Source organism: Pan troglodytes, chromosome 10 (assembly GCF_028858775.2).
Source record: "Pan troglodytes isolate AG18354 chromosome 10, NHGRI_mPanTro3-v2.0_pri, whole genome shotgun sequence".
Lineage (NCBI taxonomy): Eukaryota > Metazoa > Chordata > Mammalia > Primates > Hominidae > Pan > Pan troglodytes.
The window spans coordinates 82,895,172-82,905,078 of record NC_072408.2 but is presented as its reverse complement, the minus strand read 5'-3'; the positions used below and the strand labels follow the sequence as shown (position 1 = coordinate 82,905,078).

The 9,907-nt window shown below is 39.2% G+C and overlaps 2 pseudogenes; both read right to left on the bottom strand.

Moving 5' to 3' along the window:
• Nucleotides 1–2,303: 2,303 nt before the first annotated feature.
• LOC112205087 (U6 spliceosomal RNA) lies at nt 2,304–2,404 on the bottom strand (annotated as a pseudogene).
• A 965-nt stretch (nt 2,405–3,369) lies between these two features.
• Nucleotides 3,370–4,626, bottom strand: LOC100613093 (reticulon-4-interacting protein 1, mitochondrial-like; annotated as a pseudogene).
• Between the last annotated feature and the right edge of the window lie 5,281 nt (nt 4,627–9,907).

Sequence of the window (9,907 nt, the reverse complement as noted above, 5' to 3'; positions counted from 1 at the left end):
TTTTAATTTTTAATACAAAGTTGAGACGGGGTCTCATTATATTGCCCAGGCTGACCTCGAACTCCTGGGCTCAAGTGACCTCCCACCATGGCCTCCCAAAGTGCTGGCATTGTAGGCATGCCCCACTGCACCCAGCCTATGATTTTAAATTATCTCGTTATTTATTTCTTACCGTATTTGTTGCTACTAATTTGTTTATTCACTTCTTTATTAGCAAGGATCTTGCCAGTTTTGTTTGCCATTGTATTTGTAACAGCCTGGTTTATAGAAGACACAAAGTATTTGACAAATTAATAAATAAATTGCATTGTTGCTTTGATACCTATAAAATACAGTAGATACAGTAGATACCTGTGATACATGATACACAACCAAGTATCTAGGGGATTGTGTAGGCACCAATCCCCTACACAATCAAAAGTTCAAATATAACTTTTAAGCCAGGTGCAGTGGCTCACACCTCTAATCCCAGCACTTTGGGAGGCCAAGATGATGGGCAGATCACTTGAGGCCAGGAGTTCCAGACCAGCTTGGCCAACGTGGTGAAACCCCATCTCAACTAAAAAAATAAAAACAAAAATAAAAAATTAGCCAGGCATGGTGGCACACACCTGTAACCAGCTACTTGGGAGGCTGAGGTGGGAGAATCGCTTGAACCCAAGAGGCAGAAGTTGCAGTGAGCCAAGATCAAGCCACTGCACTACAGCCTGAGCAACAGAGCGAGACTCTGTCTCAAAAAAAAAAAAAAAAAAAAAAAAAAAAGGGAAAAAGGCAAACATACCTTTAAACTCCCCCAAAACTTAACTACTGATAGCGTACTGTTGACCAGAAGCCTTACCAATAACACACACAGTTAACATATATTTTGTAGGTTATATGGATTATGTACTGTTATCTTACAATAAAGTAAGCTAGAGAAAATGTTATTAAGAAAATCATAAGGAAGAGAAAATACATTTACTATTCATTAAATGGAAGTGAATCATCATAAAGGTCTTCTTCATCTTTGTTGTCTTCACCTTGAGTAGGCTGAGGAGGAAGAAAAAGGGTTGGTCTAGCTGTCTCAGGGATGGCAGTGGGGAAGAAAATCTGCATCTAAGTGGAACTGTGCAACTCAAACCAGTGTTGTTCAAGGGTCAACTGTATACCAGTATCTTGACACTAACAGATGGTGGATTATTGTGTGTTCTCCTCTAAATTAAACTTGAATGAAATCTGTTGCAAGCCCAGGTTTCAGTAGTTGAAGGAACCAAGGGAATTCTCTGGTGACAGTTAGCAAAGATGTTTAGCTGAGTTGTAGGAGTTTCAAGGCAGTAAGGTAGGAAGGTTTCCTGTTTCAACCAGATCAGCTCCTCGCTCATCAGCATTCCTTTTTTTCTTTTTTTGAGATGGAGTCTCTCTGTTGCCCAGGCTGGAGTGCAATGTCATGATCTTGGCTCACTGCAAACTCTACCTCATGGGTTCAAGCAATTATCCTGCCTCAGCCTCCCCAGTAGCTAGGATTACAGGCGCACTAGCTAGGATTACAGGTGCATGCCACCACATCCAGCTATTTTTTGCATTTTTGGTAGAGACGGGGTTTTGCCATGTTGGCCAGGCTGGTCTCAAACTCCTGACCTCAGGTGATTCACCTGCCTCGACCTCCCAAAGTGCTGGGATTACAGGTGTGAGCCACCAAGCCCGGCCACTCATCAGCATTTCACAGAGACATCCTGCACAAGCTTTTGTTTGAAGAAAGTTTCCATTGCTCAAAACAGGAAGTTGGGGTCATGTGGGAGAAATCACTGTTTTAGGGAATCTGGAGAAAAAGGTAATGGAAATGACTTTACATTTTAAGTTATATTTATTTTTCCCTTTAAACATCAGTGTGCTGTTATTATTAATGTTCTTATAATATAAAAATATAGGCCGGGCACGGTGGCTCACATCTGTGTTCCCAGCACTTTGGGAGGCTGAGGTGGGTGGATCACTTGAGGTCAGGAGTTCAAGACCAACCTGATCAACAGGGTGAAACACTGTCTCTACTAAAAATACAAAAATTAGCTGGGTATGGTGGCGAGTGCCTGTAATCCCAGCTATTTGGGAGGCTGAAGCAGGAGAATTGCTTGAATCAGGGAGGCGAAGTTTGCAGTGAGCCAAGATTGCGCCATTGCACTGTAGCCCGGGCAACAGAGCGTGATTCCATCTCAAATATATATATGTATAATATAATATAATATATAATAACATGATATATAATTACCTCTGGCTCAATTTTAAAGATTTAAGCAATTTATACTCTTTAGCTTTTTAGAAATAAATGAAAAAATATGGAACACTTCATGCATTTGTAGTCATTTTTGTGCAGGGCCATGTTAATCTTCTCTGTATCATTCCAATTTTAGTATGTATATTATCAAAATGAGCACCCTTTTGTCCATATTTTAAACTAGGATGGTAAATATTTCTTTTTGATTTATAGAAACTTTTTGTATAATAGGAATATTAATATTTGTCTGTAAAATATGTTGCAAATTCTTTTCTTCCTAGCATGTCATTTGTCTATTAATTTTATTTATGGGCTGGGCATGGTGGCTCATGCCTATAATCCTAGCACTTTGGGAGGCTATGTGTGAAGGATCACTTGAGCTCAAGAGTTTGAGACCAGCCTGGGCAAAAAAGTGAGACCCTGTCTGTACAAAAAGTACACTAATAAGCTGGGCATGTTGGTGCATGCCTGTAGTTCCAGTTACTTGGGAGGCTGAGGTGGAAGGATTGCTTGAGCCTGGGAGGTCCAGGCTGCAGTGAGCCACGATTGTGCTACTCTAGCCTGGGTGACAGAGCAAGACCCTATCTCAAAAAAAAAAAAAAAAAATCATTTATGATCTCTTTCTTAGTATCAAATTTTTAAATTTTTATGTGGTCAAGTGCATATCTTTTTCTTGGTCTTCCTCACCCAAGATTATGAATATACAGTATTCCCTATATTTTCTTCACAGTTCTTCTGTTTTTAATATTTATAGCATACTTTGAGGCAAGGATGTTAGTATAGTTTTCTTTCTGGATGAATCTCCAGTGATTTCAACACCATTTATTTAATAGTTCAGTTTTTGCTTATTTGAAATGTTTCCTGTATTATAAACAGGATTATGATTCAAACATACGTCTATTCTGAACTTACTGTTACATTGATACTATTTGTTGATACTGTTCTTCTGCACTGATACCACACTGTTTTAATTACTATAGCTTTATAGCGTGTTTTATTATCTGGTAGGACAAGGTTCCCTTCTCTACTTTTTTTAATTTCCAAAAATAGGCAGCTTTTACCAACCAATTTCTCTTTCATATAAACTTTCTTTTTTTTTAATCACTAAACTGCATTTTCATTTAAACAACATTAATTACAGTCTTTCCTCATGTGTGTCCTCTTTCCACCTTAAGGAAGGCTTCTGGAACTTTAGAAAAAGGAAAGATTTGTTCAATAACTGGCCCAATTTTTCCCACATCCACCAGTTCTGCAATGTCACCTAAACGTGGACATTGGGCCACGGGCCCAGTGGGCCATGAAAAACGCCCAGCGATAATGGACTCCTTTCCAGAAATGCTTTAATGCCTTCGAACCTATGGTGACTCCTGCCTGCAACATGCCATCTGCTATGCCCAATCAGTCCATGTTCAGGAGGAAAGGACTCACCAAAGTCACATAGGTGGCTCCTGACCATTTCTTGAGAAAATCTGGAGCCCATGTTTTAGTGGATCCGCCAACATTACCAAGGATGAAATCAAACGGTTTTAAGGATTTCAACTGCTCTTCCACACTTCCAAATTTGTGATCAATTACATCATCTGCCCCAAGCTTCTTTATAAGCTCACTGGCATCTTGAGCGCAAACTGCTGTCACATGAGCATCCCATGCTTTCATTACCTGTATAGCAAAACACCAACTCCGCCTGAAGCGCCTAAGATTAGAACATGTCTTCCTGTGCAATTCTTGTCATTCAGGTCACCAACTTTGTTTATGGCAGATGAGGCTGTGAGAGCCACATATGGCGAAGAGGCAGCTTGATATATGAGTGAGTGATTTGGGTTTGTGAGAGACCTCATTTCCACTGACTACAACAAACTCTGAAAGAGTGCCTTGTTTCCAAGGAGGAACTGCAGCCCAGACCTTATCTCAAGGCTTGAAGTACTTCACATCCAGCCCACATTCCATCACCATGCCAGAGACATCCCGAATCAGAGTCAGAGGAAATTCTTCTCCTTTGATTTTCATGTGTAAAGGATTACGCTTCATATTTAAAGCTGTAGCTCCATAACCACTTCTCATATTGACGTCTATAGGATTTACACTGGCAGGGTGAACTTTTACAATGACTTCATTTGGATATCGTATGATAGGTATCATCACGTTCTGAGTCAATCGAAGCACTTCATTCTTCCCATACTTATCTATCACCCAAGCAGGCATGACAGTGCTCCTTGGAGAGGTAGTACTAATCCTTCTAATGGAAGGCCTTTGGACAACTTTGCTTCTCCAGAAGCAAACCACAGTACACGCATTTCTTCTAAGTACACAAGTCTTCAGAAATTCCATTGTAAACACTGGTCGAACTGCATGCTCAAATTCAAATACACTGGACTGGATCAAACTCTCACCCCTGAATTCAGTCAAATTCTGCCAAACACACGGGCTAGTTTCAAGATTGAGCATGCAAAATGGAGCATTCGAAAATGAAGTTAAACGAATGGACAAATCTGTCCTGGGAGCCCTCTGCGGAACAAGCAGACACCGCTCGCGATCCAATGCCAGAGAATCAAACGCTTGCCGACTACTGCTGGGACCCTGGCCCGGAATCTCCTTGCCTTCATGTAAACTTTCAAGTTGGCTTGTCATTTCAAAAAATTGGTAAGATTTTGTTTGGAATTATATTGAATTTACACCGTAATTTGAAAGACTTAAAGTCTTTGCATAGTTTATTTGTCCATTCCAGAAACTTTTGTCTCTTAATTTATTCATGTCTTTTATATCTTTGGAAACAGTTTCCTAGTTTTCCTTTTTTAAAATTTATTTTTATTTTTTGTAGAGACAGGGTCTTGCTTTGTTGCCCAAGCTGGTCTTAAACTTCTAACCTTAAGCAGCCCTCCTGTCTTGGCCTCCCAAAGTATTGAGATTACAGGCGTTAGCCACTGCACCCAGCCACTCTAGTTTTCTTAGTACAAGTGTACCCACTTATTGTTATCTCTATTCCTAAGTGTTTTATACTTTTCTGCTGTTGTAAATGAGACTTTTTGTATGTTATTTCCAAATTTATTATTTCTTTAATTTTTGTACATTGACCTTTTATTGAGACACCATATTAAACTCCCTTAACCTCTCTCTCTTTTCCTTTTTTTGATTAATTTTACCTGTAGACTTAGTTCTATAGTTTCAACTCTATACTCTCAAAGTCAGTTTTGTTTCTTCCTTCTTAATATTTCCCTTTTTCTGAGTTAATTAAATTGGGTAAAATTTCAAGTACAATTTTTCAATAATAGTGTTGTTAGAGGAAATATTTGATTTTCTTCTAATTTAAATAGGAATTCTTTGAATGATTTACATTATGCGTTGGACTTATTGAGTTTCAGCTTTCACCCTTTTCCAGGTTTATTTCTAATCTTAGTTTACTAAGATGTGGTCAATGTAATTGCTGCTGAATTTTATCAAGTGATTTTTTTTACTGTCTATTGATATTATTATAAACTTTATTGATATGCTAATGTAGTGAATTACAATGATACATTTTTTGAGTGATGAACTAATTCAATCAAACTCTAATTATAATGTTTTGTTATCTTAATACACTGCTGGATCAACTTTACAAATATTTTAATTAAGATACCTGTACATATGGTCATAGCTGAGATAGCTTAAATGTTTGATTGCTTATCTCTCTAGGTTTCTGGCTATCTCTCTATTTGGTTATTTGTCTGGATACTATACCAGGTCTGGTTTTGATATCAGAGTTATGTTTATTTCACAGAATGCATTAGAAATACTTTTTTTTTTTTTTTTTGGCCCAAGAAGGGTTTAAGTAGCATAAATATGGTCAATTTCTTGAAGGCCCAAAAGAAGTTTATTAAAGCTATATTGGTTTAGTGCCTTTTTTAGAGGTAGAGTTCTGTACTGTTTATCTATTGCTGTGTTAGAAATTATCCCAAAACTCAATGGCCTAAAACAACAATAACCATTCATTATCTCATTGATTCTGTGAGTCAGGAATTTGGGAGCAGCTCAGTTATGTGGTTCTGGCTTAAAGTTTCTCATGAGGTTGCACTTAGATGTTGGCTGGGTCCACAGTGATCACAAAGCTTTATTGGGGCTGGTGGATCAAAATGTCTCACTAACATGACTGCCAAGTCAGTGCTGGCTATTGGCCAGGAACCTCTGTTCCTTTTCTCATGGGTCTCTCCACAGGACTGCTTGAGTGTCCTCACAGCATGGTGCCTGGCTTCCCCTAGACTGCAGGGAAGCCATCTTTTGAATTCCCTGGGCCACACTGGAAGAAGGAGAATTGTCTTAGGCAACACATAAAATACACTAGCACTAATGATAACTGATGAGCTAAAAAAAAAAAAAAAAACTCTTAATTTTTTAAGAAAGTTTATGAATTTGTGTTGGCCATATTCAAAGCCATTCTGGGCCACATGCACCCACAGGCTGCAGGTTGAACAAGCTTGCCCTAGAGTAAGCAGTTAAAAAGAGCATGATAAAAGACACAATGTCTTTTAATGACCTATTCTTGGAAGTCACACACTGTCACTTTTTTTCTTATTCCATTGGTCACTGGGCCATCTCTGATTTAGCCCTGATTCAGAGAGGGCCTGATAGTAGGAGGCAAAAGTTTATTTGAGAGCGTCTTGTAGGCTGGCCCCCGTAAGTGCTGAGTGCCTTTTCAATTATTTAATGATTATTGCTCTAGTCAAATTCTAGCTCTTCTTAAATCAATTTGGTATTTTATAGTCTTCAGGAAATTTACTCTATCATATAGTTAAATGTTCTATAAGTTTTTAGTGGAAAGTTTTTGTTTCTCCAAGGTTACAAAAGAATTCTGTCCTCAGATCTTCTAGAATTTTTGTGGTTGTATAGTAATAAAATTTTTTGTCAAATAATTTAGATATTTGTCTGGGCAGGGTGGCTCACACCTGTAGTCCCAACACTTTGGGAGGCCAAAGTGGGAGGATAGCTTGAGGCCAGGAGTTTGAGACCAGCCTGGACTACGGAGCAAGACTCCATCTCTACAAAAAATTTAAAAAATTAGCTGGGTGTGGTGGCACATGCCTGTAGTCCCAGCTACTCCAGAGGCTGAGGCTGGAGGATCACTAGAGCCCAGGAGTTCAAGGCTGAAGTGAGCCATGATCACCACTGCACTCCAGCCTGGGTGACAGAGTGAGACCTTGTCTCAGAACAACAACCACAAACTAAACTAAATTTCAGGCTATGAAGGGGAAGAGAGGTTGGACATGCCTCATTATGCCCCCTTTTCTTTTGGAGTTCGGGCTTAACTGACCAGCATTACTGTTAAAATACAGAGCATAAGACTGATAAAACAGATGCTTTGGCAATAAAATAGCAAATTCCAACCCAACTCTGATATAGCATCACATAACAGACAGCAGATCCTGAAGGCAATAAAAATATTTTACCCCAAAATATATTTTCTTAACATATTTTGCAATGGCCCTGAAAACCTGTCTTTCGTGAGGAAGTTTGCGTCTGTAAAGAATCTCCTTCTGTTTCTAGGTCTTTCCCAGATCTAGGAGAGATTAAATGAGAATCTGACACCGTTATGTTCTGAAAAGAGATATGTACCATCTATTCTCTCTAAGGCAGCTACCTGGAGGCTCCATCTACAAAACAAGAACCTTGGCTTCCACAACCCACCTTGTCTTCACTCAAGCATTCCCCACTCCCCAGTGTCTAAAACCAAACTGTAACCTGAGCCATGGTCATTCATATTGGCTCAGAATAAACTTCTTTAAATATTTTATGAAGTTTGGCTTTATGGTCAACATTTCTTTTATTGAAAGTTTCTTTGTTTTATTATCTAGGATCATTGTTGAATTTTGTCACATTCCTTTTCAGCATCCATGGAGATGATCATTTGATAGACAATAAATATTATTAGATTTTTCTAGAGTTGAGCCATCCATATATTCATAGAAGAAAAAAAAACCTTCATAGTCATAAATTGCCGTTGGATTCTGCTTATTAATAATTTATTTAGTATTGATATTAATTGAAAGACTAGTCTATGGCTTTGTATCTTTTTTGTTTTTTTAAGACAGAGTCTCACACTGTTGTCCAGGATGGAGTGGAGTGGCATGATCATAGCTCATGGCAACCTCCAACTCCTGGACTCATGTAAGCATCCTGCCTCAGCCTTCCAAGTAGCTGGGATTACAGGCACACATAACTGTGCCTAGCTAATTAAAAAATTTTTTTTGTAAAGACAAGGTCTGCCTAGATTGCCCAGGCTGGTTTTTAACTCCTGGGCTGAAGTGATCCTCCCACCTCGGCCTCTCAAAGTGCTGGTATTACAGGCATGAACCACCACACCTGGCCTTAGCTTTTGTAAATTTTGTAGTCTTTGTCCATTATGTATTTTATATTCCCTTCATAAAAATAATTAGGAAGGTTTTCTTCTCTTTTTAGGCTCCAGAAGAGTTTAAATATAACTAGAATTATCTGCATTTTAAAGATTTGGTAGAATTCCCCTGTGCAATAATGTGGTTTTGATACTTTTCTTGGGAAGAAGAGAGGAGCAACTGTTAACTATTTCCATATTGGACTTTCTTATGTAATCTAATGAGTATGGCATGGTGTAAAAGAAAAAGAAAAAGGTGGGGCGTGGGGGTTCATGCCTATAATTTTAGCACTTTGGGAGGCCAAAGCAGGTGGATTGCTTGAGCCCAGGAGTTTGAGACCAGCCTGGGTAACATAATGAGACTCCATCTCTATTTTTTAAAAAAAAATATAAGAAGAAATATATATTTGGTCACTTTCCTTTCACTCCCTTGGCACACAGCTTGATATGCTCTGGATCTGTGTCCCTACCAAATATCATGTTGAATTGTAATTCTCAATGTTGGAGGTGAGCCTGGTGGGAGGTGATTGGATCATGGGGCGGATTTCTCATGAATGAATGGTTTAGTACCATTTCCTTGGTGCTGTTCTCATGATAGTGAGTGAGTTCTTACAAGATTTGGTTGTTTAAAAGTGTACGGTACCTCCCCTTTCTCTTTTGCTCCTGCTCCTGTCATGTAATACATGCCTGCTCCTGCTTTACTTTCCACCATGATTGTAAGTTTTCTGAGGTCTCCCCAGACGCTGAGCAGATGCCAGTATCATCCTTCCTGTACAGCCTGTGGAACTGTGAAGCAATAAAAACTCTTTTCTTTTCTTTTCTTCTTCTTCTTTTTTTTTTTTTTTTTTTTTGGAGACAGGGTCTCACTCTGTCACCCAGGTGGGAATGCAGGAGTGTGATCACAGCTCACTGCAGCCTCAGCCTCCCAGGCTTACGCAATCCTCCCACCTCAGCCTCCTAAGTAGCTGGGACTACAGATGTGAGCCACCAAGCTTATCTAATTTTTGTATTTTTGGTAGAGATGGGGTTTCACCATGCTGCGCAGGATCTCAAACTCCTGAGCTCAAGCAATCCACCCACCTCGGCCTCCTAAAGTACCAAGATTATAGGCATGAGCCACCGAGCCCAGCCTAAATCTCTTTTCTTTATAAATTGCCAAGACTCAGGTATTTCTTTATAGCAAAGCAAGAACAAACTAATACAGAAATCCATAATCCTAAAATCACTGGGATCACTGAAGTGATAAATGCCTTTGTGTATGCTAATGAATGACTGATAGCTGGGGGCTCCTGGATAGCCTC